At 31.4% G+C, this 16,634-nt stretch overlaps 1 protein-coding gene across 5 annotated transcripts in view; it reads left to right on the top strand.

Annotated features, from left to right (window-relative positions):
* The window catches only part of LOC145263682 (rho GTPase-activating protein 23-like), a 693,682-nt gene that overhangs the window by 374,943 nt on the left and 302,105 nt on the right, over positions 1-16,634 (top strand). For 2 of the 5 annotated variants that reach the window (XM_080120568.1, XM_080120566.1), the window contains exon 1: positions 14,300-14,756. The exons of the other annotated variants lie outside the window; for them this stretch is intronic. The gene's annotated coding sequence lies outside the window, so the exon portion shown is untranslated. Of the gene's footprint in view, positions 1-14,299; positions 14,757-16,634 lie in introns of those variants that run through there. 5 annotated transcript variants of the gene reach the window in all.

Below are 16,634 nucleotides of genomic sequence, written 5' to 3'. Positions count from 1 at the left end.
TTTTTTTTTTTTTTTTGTCACCATAAACTGATGCCACGCCAAATAAATGAGGCGGGTCAAGGAGGATGGAAAGACCGAGGAGAGAAAGCACTAACCAGACCTCCACTTGATGAGTGTGAAGAGAACTGGGACCTTGGAAAGGCTTATTGTCACCCAAATTCCAGTGAAGACCAATGGTCGCTACCAACGAGAAATTAATGGTAAATGGCTATTGCAATAATGCAAACTAATTTGCAAAGGTTATTGAAAGAGGCGGTGAGTACTGGAAATCTGGGAGGAGTTGTTGTCATTTAGACTGCAAGAAACACGATAGGTTGTATTCAAAGAAAATTCTTTGATGATTGACTGTGAAAACTCCTAGTGCTTAAGATGATGATGATGATGTGACAGTAATGGGACTTATTATTTTTAGTTATGCAAGAAGAATCTCACCGATTGAAGGAATAGCAACTCAGATCGTTTGGACATATGCTCAGTGCCAAAACTTGCCTTTGCATTAAAAATTACCTTTACATTAAAAATTGGAAGCAATCAAAAGGAATACCGATGATGCACCAGCGCATAAACACTGCACAAAAATCTCTGTAAAATCGGCCTTCACCCGGACCAAACCTGTGATCGTGTTAAATGAAGACAAAAAGTCTATCATTCTGGACTCGGCCGCAGTTCAGGATTGATACATGAGAAAAAGAAGATGCAAGGAAAATGTCTAAAAAAAAAAAATTAAAAAAAAAAAAAATATGCCACAGTTTATGAATTTGTGAATAAAATCGAATTAGAATGAATGATGTTGTGACCTGACAGATCACGGGTACGTCTAGTGTATATATGCATATATGTATAAGTTAATATAAACAAACACTTCATAACGGCTTTGTTTATTCAACTTTTCAGAAAGATCTAAGAATGTTTATTAATTCTCGCGTCAATTGGCGATCATATTTGAAATAAATTAATAACAGGTATGTTTTGACATTTTAGTTGACAATGTAGGTAAGTTTATTTCATATTTTACTAGCAATAAAACTTTAAGTGTTGCCCGTGGATGAATATAGCCTCCTGAATACACCCACTCCTTGCCCTGAACTATATATTACCATTCTAATTTTTTTTTTAATTTATTTTCTAATATATATCTATATATATATATATCTTATATAAAGTAAGATTTTGTCCGTTCAATCACAATTATTTTAAACATAAAAAATACCTTATGGAATTTGTCTCATTTTCAAATATCAGATCTTAACTACTTTTTGAAAGGGAAAATATTGCATTAATAGTATATAAGGTTTAAGAAATAAAGCAGATGCCATGAAATTCTACCAACTAACTTATAGATAGAGCTTAAAACATTACCTTACAATAATTATAGCTTTAACGTGAAGTCATAGATTTATGATGTATGTCATGTCTCCAAACATTAATTCCGGCATGAGCGATAATAACAAATTAATAAATCGATGGATAAGCATTATAAGCAAATTAACTTAAATATGTAGTTCTTTCACAATTATAGAATCTTTCCAGTCTAGAAAGAAAATGTGATCAAAGAGAGCATATATTTGCTATTTTTTGTAAATTTCGGTTTTCAGGCAGATTTTATCAAAAATTCTTGAAAATTTGGTGCTTACAGTGAATTGGATTGCTCTTGTTACAGGGCTTTGTTATAAATGAAATTAAATGAAAAGGTTATCTTTACTATTTATGGACGTCCTCCGCAAATACTTATTCGATGATATTTTTGTAAATACTGATATAAAATTAATACCTATATTCTAGAAAATTGGTTCAATCTTGGTATAGGCCTTTTTTTCAACTACATCCTTAGAAATAGAAATACCACAATACCAACATGAATTTTTGGGATTCATATATATAAAAGTAAAAAGAAATTAAACAAAAAAATGACTTGTTACTTTTTGAAGATCAAATGTCCCTCCTTTCGCCAACCAACGCTTTGTTTCATTTGAAATGAATAGTTCTCTCATTTTATGAAGCCTCTTGTTTTAATAATCTTGTGGGACTGAGTTTCACTCTCAATCTAAAATGGAAGACATCTAATCTGTTGTTAAAGTTGTTGGAAAAATAGTTGGATCATTCTATCGTTCCAGAAAATACCTAACTCCTGATTCAATCCTCTACCTGCATAAAGAGTCCAATATGTCCGAAGACTGTTGCCACATGTGAGGAGGTGCTGTTTAGAGCACTCTCTTTTGTCTTCATAATATCCAAAAGTTACTTTGTAAACTAAAATTATGCCATAATCAAAAGCTTCGATAATAATACAAACAAGATGATTGGTCACTTATGAGACTGCATTGCTCTGCCTGACAACATGAAGATTGGCCAAAGTCTTATCTAGGCATTATTTCTCCATATTGTATGAAGTATTCTCAATGTTATGCCATGGAAACGTTGATAACTCAAAAACTATTTATCTGATTGGGCTGAAAATCTGTATAGTGTTTACTGTTATCAAAATGCATAAAATATATGCATCAAAGTTGAAAAAAATCGGAAGTTAAAATTTCATAAAAACTTTTGACTGTGACTAAACTTTTTATGCTCAAAGGTCAAAGCTATATAAGATGCAAGACTTCATGATGGGACAAGTAGGGAGTCTTTCTGACAAACAGAACCGCCGTGATCATCAAAAGTCTGATCTTTTCCTTTTACCTAGATATCCCAAAGTAAATAATTTCCAAGTTGGACCTAGACTGATACTTTGATCAAGTTTAGTAACAATTGGTCAAGTGATGTAGTCTCTAGGCTATGCACGAACATATTTTATTGAAAACATAACCTGAACATAAAAATAAACAGGCAATGAATGATTTGAAAAGAAAAGTATCCCATTGAATAAAAAATGTTAGATTTTATGTTAATGAAAAACGAAAGAAAAAAAAAATCGATATGAAAGATATGGTTGTTTACTAACTATGCACTTATTTGACCTATGGACATGGAATTTTGATAAGGATGACTTGTTACCTATGTTAGTGTTACCCGGGCTACACCACAATGTCGTTTTCCATGAACTGATATTTTTTTTCCAAAAACGGTCACTCTGTAGAACACATTACCAAAGAACTACTTCCCTACAGACTACAACAGCATCATCTTCAAATCTAATGTCAACAAATACTTGTCATAATCCATCATTATAAGTAATGAAACTTTATTTTTTCGGTTTATCATTTTCAGTCCTCTCATAATGTTCTTCATCATTCAACTGCCATTCCATCCAGTTTTGAGTGGCTTTTTGGCTTTCCATGAGTGATGCATTCTTAGCACATTTGTACTCCGCTGGTGCAGCGCCGATTGTGGCTGAAGAGATCGATGCAAGAGCAAAAGTCCTAAACATGTGTGATCTCACGACTGTTGGCAATAGAACTCTCCTTTCCAAAATAAATAAAAAACAGTTGTTTGATTTCTTCTTTTATGCTTGTATGGATCAGTCCAGTTTATTTTGGAGGGGAGATAGAAAAACAACTGAAATTTGATGGTATTGATCATAATATGGTAATTAGTTGTTAGGTATGACGTAGTAGGATCAATTTCATCAGCTTGATAAGATACTTGTCAACATTAAACAAATCCATTGCTTGTGTATACGTGTGTGTGCACATGCGCACATAAGGTCGACCATGAGTGATGCATTCTTTGCTTGTCCTGTCCACTCTGCTATAGCAGCGTTGATTGTGGCTAAAGAGACCAATGCAAGAGCACCAGTCTGTCGCAAAGGTCCTCAACATTTGTGGTCTCACAACTGTTGAGATTACAATTCTCCTTTCTGTGGGTATGCTTCTCTGCAGGAGTGTTCATTAGCTTCTCCTTCCCTGCAAAGTAGTAGCGTTCATGCGTGTCTGTGTGTACAACTTTCCTACAGCCCACACCATTGAACCAATCATGACCAAACCTGGCATCATCATGGTACTCCACCTAGAGATGGTGCTCACCATTTTCCAAGATAAAGGTCAAGGTCATAGCCAATGTATATATACCCCTACAGCCTACACTACTAGACTGATCATGACCAAACCTGCCATGATAATGGTCTCCGACGTGGGAATGGTGCACAGTATTTTTTAAGGTTAAGGTCAAAGGTTAAGGTCGGGACTTTGCTAGTATATATATATATATATATATATATATATATATATATATATATATTTCTCAGAATTTGAACATCGTATTTTTATTAGTATTTGTATGTTCGATTGTTATGGACTAACCATCTCGTATATTGCACCGTGTTTTGACACGAAATATAAATAGATTTTGGCTAAAATTTACTTATGTATTTGGATTATTCCATCATTCTTTTTGGCCGAGTAATGCCGAGTTCCCACAAAAAATAATAAAGCACTTTTGGTCTTTTTATTCAATTTTATATTAAAATAAAAATAATTCTTTAGAAAAACATAAGATTCTGATTTATAGAAAATAAAATTTCAAACAAATGAGAGATTCACTTTTTGCGGACGGTTATCCTCATCTTCATAGTTGTTGTTGTTGTTGTTCACCATGATTTGGCCAACTCATCCTCTGGCCTTCTTCAGGTGATTAACTGTGACGGGATATGAATGCAGAGTCTTGTAACTGTATCACCAGTAATTACTGCCTTCCATAGTTGTTGTTTCACCACGATTTGGCCAACTAATCCTCTGACCTGCTTTGGGTAGGATTCAAACAGCTATCTTTAGACAATGCCCACAAGAAACCATAATGCCTCAAAGCCTCTATCCACTGTGTCACGGCCCTGAAGGGCAGTCAAGGTTGGATTTTATGGTCTTATAAATCCAGTTTTGTGTTCTGATCTTCTATTATCGGGTCTGTACCAAATGATATATTATTTTATTGAGTGTAATATAATAATCAGTAAAGAATTGAAGAAGGCCAGAGGATGAGTTGGCCAAAACGTGGTGAAACAACAACAATTATGAAGATGAGGATAACAGTCTGCAAAAAAAATGAATATTCAAATTATGAAGTCTCATCTCAAAGGATTCCCAAAATATAAAAATAAATTTGGGGATACCTTTAATAAGATGGCCGTCTATAGTAAATGTGGTATTGTGGTGACTGAGATGATTCTAGTTAAGAGGATTGATATCTTTTTATAACTTTTGATCAAAGATGACCAACTTCCTCCAATTCTCCACACCTTTGATGACCTTGTGTCTTACTTATATTGGATGTAATTTCTATCTTGTGCAAGTAAAAAATTCCGAATGTAGTATCTGTTCCGATACTACACTTCATTTTTTTGTGTCCTCGGTCATGAATGAAGAAATCCTTCCAATCAAGGATAATTTTAATTTTTGTCCCAATTCAGAATGCCTCTTTTGAAGGAGCTGGATTATCCCATATTAAAACACGACCTTGTGTCTAACTCTGCCCCGTGTAGTGGGGTGGGGGAAGTAAATAGGGATTAAGGGTAAATCATGTTTCCATTCTCATCGTCAAATAAAATCCAGACAATCATTAATTAGTCTTGTCATTGATAATCTTCTCTTAAAAAAAAAAGCGAAATCTTAAGTTTTTAAAACTCAAATTCTGAATCATACGAGGGACGTTCCAAACGTAATGTTGCCTATTTTATTCATTCCGACCAAATAGATCAGAGGGGATTGCAAATTGCATTTTTATAATGATCGAACTTATGCATTCATGACCTGAAAGTTTCATCTCTCTGTTGCAGATATTGACGGTGTGAAACTCCTTAAGATATCAACCCCTGTCATGGATATGCTTCAGAAGTGGAGATGTGTCATTGAATTCCTCCACACATAAAACATTGAACCGATCAACATTCACCGGCGCTAATTGAACGTTTATGAAGCTGTTGTAGTTGATGTCAGCACAGTTAGGAGATGGGTTAATTGATTTAGAGTAGTGACAGAGATGTGGTACAAAGCGCACTCCAAACTTTTACGACTGGAGCATCAAAAGAGACTGACAAAATTGTATTGAGACAAGATAGAAAAATAAATTCTGGAGCACAAAAGATCGTTCGTTGTAATAGTACCACTCTCTTCTTCGTAACTCTATAACGTTTTAGTGTCTGAGTTAACTTACATTTGGAACGACCCTTGTAATTTTTTTTTAATAAATTTATTTAGATTGTTTATCAACGGTGAATGTTAAAAGCAAACTAAAAAACCCACATTCTTAAATACCTCTGATCTATTCACCATAAGTAATGAGTGAAGATGTATGTTTCTTGCTTGATTTACTACTTAAGATAGGAACGTAGAAAGCCATTATAATCTGCTTGATAACATCGTCTGTCCTTTGGGCCAAGATCATAGTGTAGTATCTGTTCTGATGCTACACTTCCCCTTTTCTGTTCTCAGCTAGTGGAGGAGAAATCCTTCAGACTGAGACAATTTTTATTTTTGTTTCTATCCAGACTGCCCCTTTTTGAGGAGCTAGATTTTCTTCACATTCAAAAACGACCTTGTGTCTAATTCTGCCCTCGTGGGGAGGCAAGTAAATAGGAACCTCGTCTGTCCCTTGCGATTCATGGTCAAAAATAAAGTTTAAATTAAGATTTTTGGTTCTTATCCAGAATTCCTCCTATTTAAAAAAAACAAAAATAAAGAAACATCTGTATGAGGTACATACCCGTGACGAAACGAAAATATCATATTCTAAAAATCACATAAATTGATCAAGTAGTTTTATTTTTGTATAAGAAAATCAAGTTGTATGAGTATTCGAAGAGTGATTGTCTTGGTGGCCATTTTGATAAAATGTCAAGAAACAAATGGAGATATCGATGCCTCCCGTTCAGACAAAGGATATCCCCTGTAGGGGCATCTGCGCATGTAATTGTGAGGCAAGGGTTGTGCAATCCTTAACAACATATCTCCTGAATCGGCACTGTTTGAGTCTAGTGGCAAGGAGAAGACCAGGACGACTGGAAATAATGCCGAGATAAGTGGAGAGCACATACAGCAACTGGAAGCCACAAATGGTCACCCATTTAGTATTGCCCAAGTTCAACGTTGCTTAACTTCGGTGAGCCAGCGGGAACTGGTGTGTCAACGTGGTCATGCGATAACTTAACAATAATTCATGCTTACTAAACTTGTGTTGTAATGCCTACGAATTTCCATTAATCGCTTAAAAATGGTTTTCTTTATAAAAAATAAAACTAATTAATCAATTTACATGATATTTGGTATGTGATATTTTCGTTTTTGTCACGATGTTCTTAAATGGATCATCAGTTGTTTACCATGAAACACTGTTTCGGGGATTTAAAAACAAAACAATATATTAAATCATGGCTCTCAGTAGTGTGGATCAAAGTTCGTTTTTCACGGGAATATGCAAATTAGTTAATCATTATGAAGTCGCTCGTATACCTATGACTGAGTATATTAAGAAGTTTGTGTTAATGATTTTTTAATACAAAAAGCAGGCTTTTAATATCAATATCAGTCCGGCAAAATGCTCAACTTTGTATGTATAACGTAACCTTGTCTGTCTGTTTAAGAAACGGTCTTTATTAAACTCCTGTCAATTTTTAGTCTACAGGTATAAAACTTGATGATAACGGATTTGACCTGTCGAACACATTCGATTTAGCCGGTAAAAATAGCTGCTAAGAAGTAAAAATTGAAAAACAATTGGAAATTGGCGGGCGAAAGTTGACTAAACATGTTATTTCTATGCCTGCGCAAATTAACGTTTACACCTTTAACAACCTTTTTTTTTTTTTTTTTTGAAGTTTTCATGTGTATGGACTTAGATCAGATGATAACGAATAAGACTGGAGATTTACATGTTTTGGTTTCGATTCTAGTTGATGGCACCTAAGTCTATTTTTCTTACTTTTGAAATCACTATTATATATTGAGTACAATATAATAATCAATAGAATATAGGCTCTATAATAATAAATATGAAATCTGCATAAATTGAAATAAACGTATTTTATGACGGAGCCACACTGCTTTCTAGTGTGTGCGTTTGTGTGCAATATACAATAATTTTTGTGTGTGTGTGTGTGTGTGTGTTTATAAACCCTTTTTTCTATTTATTTAAAAAGACAGTACAACTTTGTTATGCATGGATCGTGGAATTGCATTCATCTGCAAAAGATCTAGTTAATTTGCTTATTCTTTTAAACATTCATTTTAATTAATTCTCTATTGGTTTTTTTTCGGTTTTCTTATAGGATGATCATCTTAACATTCTTTTAGGATGATCATCTTTATTACGTGTAATTCATGCAGATATTCTACATGATTTTTTCTTGCGTAATATTTGCGTAAAACGTAACCTCTTTCTCTATATATTTATGTATACATATATATATTTTTTAGCGTTGGGACGATAATTCGGAATCATGAATTGGAAAAATCGCAGCTTTTGGAGGTATCGGAATCGAAAAAGATTGAGCCTATTTTCTGATGCCAAAATTGATTCCATTTAATTATCTTTTTTATTTGATTTTAGTTTAAGAAACATCTTCCACTGCTTGTAGTAATAGTAAAATAATAAATATTTATTGATTTTAACTCTCAGTGTGTTTTTACGTTTAAGTAAATACATGCACATTTATAATGTGTTTTTACAGTAATCAGGACAAAATAAATCTTTTGTAGTTAAATATTTAGAGATTTTTAAAGAATTTGAATCGGAATCAGGAATGTATTCCGAAACGGTAATTGTATCGGAATCGGGAAAAATATTGGAATCGTCCCATCACTAATATATTTGTTTAAAAATTTTTACCCACCAAACTCATCTACCAGATTTTGGTCTACAGACATGAAACTTAATATATAGGGTTTTCAAAATGCAAAAGTGTGAAAATTAAAAAAATGGAATTTGCTAGGTTGAGGTTGAATGACAACATTACAAATATGCATGCGTAACGTAATAGCTATTGGTCCATGTTTTAATTTTTAGCCTTGAGCAAACATGTCTTCATAGCTAGGTATTAACGTTAAATGGAAAACGTAAATTGTAAGCTAAACGTTTTTATTTCGATTCTCGACAGTGACACATGAGTCATTTTATTTATTTTTTAACTTTTTAAATCATTACTTAATATTATGTTCAATCTATATAAAAATGTAACTCTTGGTTTGTTCGCAATTAATTGTCTAAAGAACCACTGGACGGATGGCTTCTACGTTTTGGTATAATATGTTTACTATACCCATGTGTGTTTTTATACATTACTTTTTAATTATAACATTATACTGAATTTTTCTATAATGAATAGGTGGTTTTCTTTGTACCGATAGGCCATTTTTTTATTTAGAGACAATTATTTATTACCGCTTCCCATCACGTGACCAGTGTTTCGAATTTAGCGGTTTTCCTGTTAGATCTGGAGATTTGGTTTGCAATCTAGCGGGGAATTCTAGAAAATCTGGAGATATTTGGCACCCACACACCCGGAATTTTAGATTAAAAAATAAAGAAAAGCGCTTGAAAATACTTTAAAACATAAAATAAACTCATTCATGTAAGTAAAAAAAAAAGTAGCATTTATTGCCTTTGGTAACAATTACTTATTGATTATTTGTTTTGTTTTTCACCTTTTTTTTTCGGCTAACCATTCTTAAATCTCGCTATAAAATCGATTTTTCCAAGTACATTTTAGATGGAGGGGGGCATTCCAACCTCCGAAGTTTAGTTTAAAATACGATCTAAGCAACCCCTCTTAATTTAGAAGTATTTAGTCGAAAATTGTAAAAAGCAAGAAACAACAGCAAAAAAAAAAAAAAAAACTTATACCAATACAGTAGAATTTAATTATCTTACCAACCTAAATACTTTTAATATGCTAAAACAGAGTTTTTTTGTTTTTTATTTTTCTAATTTCAAAATATGTTACACCATTATTGTGATGTTTAATTTGCAGTATATTTGAATTTAACTTTTATTATAAAAAGTTTGAGTTTATGATTTGTTTCTTGCAAAAAAAAAAATACCCTCTCTGAAAAAACAGGTAAAACTAGCTGATAAAATATGTAAGCCTTCTGGGGAGCTAACTGCTTCAATATAATTCCAGAAACATATAGTGAGAAAACACGGAACATTTTATATATTGAATATACTATATTTATAATTTTTTTATGGTAGGAAGTTAAAATATGGAGTTTGGGGAGAGGGGTGAATTAGCGATTTTTGAAAATTTCAGAAGATAAAAATTAAAAATCTAGCGATTTTCTGGAGATTTCTTTCTCCTGATCTCGTGGGTTTTTTTTAAATCTCAGTTACCAACACTGCATGTGATATCACTAAAAGGATATTTTGGTCCACTACAGGCTTAATGTAAACAGAATGTGTTTACAATATCGGTAAATTTTCAATGGGTTTAATCACATGATTATTGATAATGTAGCCATGTGATTGAAATTTAATTTAAATTAACCACACGTGTTCGCTTTCCTATCAAATATTCATCGAAAAATGGTAGGTACAGACAAAATGAATCCCGACGCTCAAAGTGTATAAACATTTTGACCCCTCCCGTTACTTAAAAACTCACCAAAAATCAGGAAATTAACCAATTTTAATGAAAATTTCAGTATTTATCAAATAATGATCGCAGAATATAATGAACTAATTATTTTTACTTTTAGTGAAAATGTTTTTGTTTAAACAAAAAATACCTTTACTAAAGTTATGGTTTTCAGTAGTATATAAAAAACACAAGAATTTATTTTTGCTTTTTTTATATAAATAAAGCATCGTAATTTGTAACAATAAAAAATAATTTTTACAGGAATATTACGAAAAAAGCCCCTAAAGTCCGTATTAATAAATTCGATAAAACTTGAAGAAAAATGAATTTCTCGCATACTATTCAGGAAATTAAAGATTCAATTAGATTCCTATTTCAGTCACCTAAATTATTTAGGGTGAAATGAGTTTAGGAATTTATAGCCAAACCTAAATATTTTTTTTTTTTTTACTTAAAAAAAAAAAAGCATTAATACAGTAAGTTAGGTAAAATTTGCATAGAATGCTCTGCTTTACGGTTGTTGTAAAAATGGAACGGAAATTTGAATTTTGTTCCCTTTTAAATTCGTTACATTTTTACATTACATCCAACTCATCGTTCACATTCGACACGTCAACTTTTATAGCTTTTCGGGTATGCTGACAAGGTTAGGGGTGTCTATTCCGAAAGCCGTTTTTAACATGGGTAGATTGGAGTGTTTATTCGTTGTAAACGTACCCGACAACTTATAAATGTCGACATTTCCAATGTGAATGGTAAGCTGGACTTATGTAAAAAATAACAAAAAGATATACCAAACTGATTTTTTCGTTTAAAAATGGAATTATTTCCCTTTCGTTATTAACTTTTTTCTTTTTTTTTTTTTTAATAAATATTTTGTGTTTTATATACATAAAGTACAATTGTTGAATGTTACTGTTTTGATTATATTCGTTGGGGGGGGGCACAATTAAAAAATTAAGAAAGATTAAAAGGGAGCGAAATTTAAGTTTCCGTTCCATTTTTAAAACAACCGTAAAACAGCTCATACTCAGCAAGTTTTATCGTAATTTATAAACATAATGTTGAAACACTAAATCAACATTTTATTTATTTTTTGCATAATTAATGATGGAAGTATTTTTCTGTTTATTTTCTGAACATCTGTTAAAAAAAATAATTTGTACATTCTCTTGAAAAAAAGAATCAAACTTTTCTCTACTTTCACCTTACTATTTACAGTGTTCATGTAAAGCATTCATCTGTTCTTTTTATGATAAAAATTCCGTTTTCAAAGAGAAACATTTACTGCCAAATTTCTTTTAAAAAAAAAAGTGCAAGTTTTCCTGAAAAAAAAAACTTTCACCTAACAATTTATGGTAAAAAATTAATCTTTTTTTGGGGAAAAAAATAATAACTTTTATTGATTAAAAAAATTGTAAAAAATAATAAAAGTAAATAAACGAACAAAATGCAATTTTTCTTGAGGAATGTGTTCCATTTTAACAAACTGAGCCACAGCAACGCGTGGCCAGGTACAGCTAGTATAATATAATAATAAATACGGAATCTGCATTAATCAAAATATCATATTTAAGTGTATTTTACGATCGGGCAATGCCGGGCTGGCTACTAATGTATATATATATATATATATATATATATATATATATATATATATATATATGATTAGTTTTTTTGGAAAAAGAATTCCAGCAGAGTGCTCAATTAAAAGGAAAATCCAAATTTTAAGAGCGTACTTATATTTTGTGTACAGAAAGTTGTTAGTTGAGACAGGTCATTGGTACCGTCGGTTTCAAGCCCGATAATAAGGCCCGTTTAAGGTATCCTTATCGAGCTCTCTTCAGCCAATATTCGTCCTATATATATATATAAGCGAGATAAGTCACAGATTAAAGATCAGGTGAAATATCCTGACATATTAATTTAGTTAATAATTTCAGGGTGATCCTAGCCAAAAAGGTAAAGCTCAATGTTTAAAAAATAAAGCAATATACACAGTTTAGTGGTTCAAGTAAAATGCTGAAAATCCAAATATAAACACATATATTCGAGTTAAGAATTTATTGTTTGATACAAGGAATATATAGATGGGAGTTATGTTAATTTCCTTAATCCATGGATTGTCAATATTGGCTCATATCATCAGAGGAAATGAAATGCGGTTAGCAAAATAACCGCATTTCATTATTTTGCTAACCGCATTTCATTTCCTCTGATGATATGAGCCAATATTGAAAATCCATGGATTAAGGAAATTAACATAACTCCCATCTATATATTCCTTGTGTCAGACAATAAATTCTTAACTCGAATATATGTGTTTATATTTGGATTTTCAGAATTTTACTTGAACCACTAAACTGTGTGTGTATATATATTTATGTGTGTGTATATATATATATTAATGTATGTATATGTGTGTGTATGTATGTGTGTATGTATGTATATGTGTGTATATATATATGTGTGTATATATATATGTATATGTGTGTATATATATGTATATGTGTGTATATATATGTATATGTGTGCATATATATATGTGTATATATATATATGTATATGTGTGTATATATATGTATATGTGTGCATATATATATGTGTATATATATATGTATATGTGTATATATATATGTATGTGTATATATATATATGTATATGTGTATATATATATGTATATGTGTATATATGTATGTGTGTGTATATATATATGTATGTGTGTGTATATATATATGTGTATATATGTATATGGGTATATATAAGTATGTGTGTGTATATATGTATATATATACATATTTATATAAGTATGTGTATATATATATATTTGTGCGTATATATATGTATATGTGTGTATATACACATATATAGATATGTATATATACACATATATAGATATATATATATACACACATATAGATATGTATATATATATATATATATATACACACATATAGATATGTATATATATATATATATACACATATATAGATATGTATATATACACACATATAGATATGTATATATATATACACACACACATAGATATGTATATATATATACACACACATATAGATATGTATATATATATACACACACATATAGATATGTATATATACACACACATAGATATGTATATATACACACACATGGATATGTATATATATACACATATACATGTATATATATACACACATATATGTGCATATATATATACGTATGTGTGTATATATATGTATGTGTATATATATGTGTATATATATATGTATGTGTGTGTATATATATATATATGTGTATATATATGTGTATGTGTATATATATGTATATATGTGTGTATATATACATATGTGTATGTATGTATATATGTACACATATACTTATATAATGTGTATATGTGTATGTGTATATATATGTATATATGTGTGTATATATACATATGTGTATGTATGTATATATGTACACATATACTTATATAATTTGTATATGTATATGTGTGTATATATATACACGTGTGTGTATATGTGTGTATATATATATGTATGTATATATATACGTGTGTGTGTATATATACGTGTATATATATATACATATATACACGTGTGTATATATATGTGTGTGTATATATATATATACGTGTGTGTATATATATATACGTGTGTATATATATATATATATATATATATATATATATATATATATATATATATATATATACCTACACACACACTTCTACACACATAGACTCACTCACATAACACTTATTTTCTTTCTCTCTGTCTCCCTTTAACTAGCACGCACAGACGGATTTGTCTATTAAAAGAGAGAGAGAGAGAGAGAGAGAGAGAGAGAGGGAGGAATTTACCCACATCGACTGACAGGACGACAGCTCCATCGTCGTTCACACGATCTGTTCTAATGTTGGATTCCTTTGCTTATAAATTTATTTATTAAAACTGACTTCTTACAAGTGGGTTCATTTTTTTAAACGACTTTGGGGCTGGACGGATATAATTTACTGAATCTTAACCCAAAACAAAAACTTGGATTGTGAGTTTACTAACTGTGCAGTGGCTAACGAACCAACAACACACCAAAAATCATTTTTGTCAACAACAGTCTGGATATCTTGATATATTTAAACATTCTGGATTTAGCTGGAAACCGTGCACTACTGAAGCGCCCTTTATAAAAATAAAGGGTTACTTCCTTTTAAAAAAACAAAAAAAAATAATAAGGGATAATACACGAATTCAAGGTAAGTCTGTGGTTTGAAGATTCTAGTTTGAAGCGATCTAACTGTCGATTAATGTTTTTAATACTCGGGAAATACCTTTTTCGGAATAAATAGTTGAAAGTTTATTTTATTTTCTAAACTCACTTTATTACGAAAACTTTATCTGAACATATTTTCGAGAAAAAAACTTATAGTGTCAGATGAGGAGAAATCCTTCTCGACTGGGTCGAATTTTATATTTGTTCCTAATCAAGTTTACCCTCTTGTGGGGAAGTATCTGGATTTTCCCTCGTTAAAAATCGATATTATGTCAAACTTTACCCTCGCGGGGAGCTAAGTAAGTATAAACTATAAAATGTGATGTTATCACGTGTTAAAAAGTCTATATTTACTTCACGGAGGCAAAGTCCGACACAATATCGATTTTTAATGAGTTCCCTTTCGTTCATTTTTTTTATTAATGAAATCGTAATTGTGTTTCTCGCCTCTATGTGGCTTGAACATTGCAATTTATTGAAATTAATTTAAAAATTTAAAAGCGTTAAAATACTTTTAAAATTATTATTTTAAAAAATTATTATTATAAAATTATTTTAATTACCAAATAATAACGTTGAAACCCATTCTTAACATGGGGAGAGACGGGCTTCAGTGTACTTTCACCTAACCATTTAAGAAACAAAAAGTACCATAAAATTGAATTTGATATGAAAATCCTACCTAAGAAATAGCATGGTCCGTATGCTGCACAAGTACATTAAATCCATCAGAATGCATAATGATTTTGTCACTTTTCAACATTTAAAAGTAATTTGTACGGCTTTAAACTGCTGAAAAAATAATTCCCGGCTTAACAAATCCCCATTTCATTAATATTGTAAACTTTTGAAACTTTCATCCATCCACTAATTTTAGAGATTTTAAACGTCACTTTAATGGCATTTATTTATTTTTACTCGCGTAAAATTGCTAACAAGGCATATCGGAGCCATGCCTAGGAAAGATGAACAAGATGTTGGTTTACGTTACATTTAAACTTCTGCATATCAGTACAGCCAGGGAATCAGGTAGCAGGAAGAGAATTCCAAAGTGTAGCTGTTCGATGGAAGAAATTATTAGAATAGAAAGCTTTCTGGCATTTAGGGACCTCCACTTCCACAGTGAAGGGGTTTGATTTTGTTGCTAAACTGAGTGGTCGGGGATATGTACGTCGAGAAGGCACAAGTGCAACGAGTTCATCAAAGCACATGTCATTAATATATTTGTAAAACAGGCACAGAGATGCAACATTGCGGCGATGGGACAGGGGTTAGAGCTTAGTTGACAAAGTGGAACCTATTAGATTGAAAACTCTTTTTTGGACCCTATCCAAAAGGGAGAGGCTAGTGGTAGATGCACCAGCTCAAATGTGCCAACAATACGCCATGCATGGGCAAATGGTGACCTTGTAGACATACAGGATACTCTGCTGTGTGAGAGTAGTCTTCCAGCTGAATAGAAGAAACTCACCTTCTTTGCAAGTGGTTCAATAAATTATTTAATGACCAAACAATAACGTAATTAAATTTAACTTTCAAAATTTTTAAATGAAATTATGGTAAATTTGTAGACCAGCACTCAACTCCTTCCCACAAAATAAAATTCGACTTTCTGTTAGGCGATTACGTGTAAAAAAAAAAAAACTTGGCGAAAAAAAATCTATCTATATATCTATAAAAGTGAAAGTGTCTGTCTGTCTGTGTACATTTCCCTATGCAATATCCCTGTCAATTTTCAGTCTACGCACTCGAAATTTGATACACAGGGTACTGAGGGTTGGGAAAATCTTTGTATTCGGTTTTCGGCCAGAAATTTGGCTGTTAAGGGTCAAAATTCAACGATTTCACCTTTGAGAACTCT

This window comes from Euprymna scolopes, chromosome 39 (genome assembly GCF_053919585.1).
Source record: "Euprymna scolopes isolate OS-2025 chromosome 39, ASM5391958v1, whole genome shotgun sequence".
NCBI classification, from domain to species: Eukaryota; Metazoa; Mollusca; class Cephalopoda; order Sepiida; family Sepiolidae; genus Euprymna; species Euprymna scolopes.
Note: the sequence above shows the minus strand (reverse complement) of the source record. Positions and strands in the feature narration are given on the sequence as shown.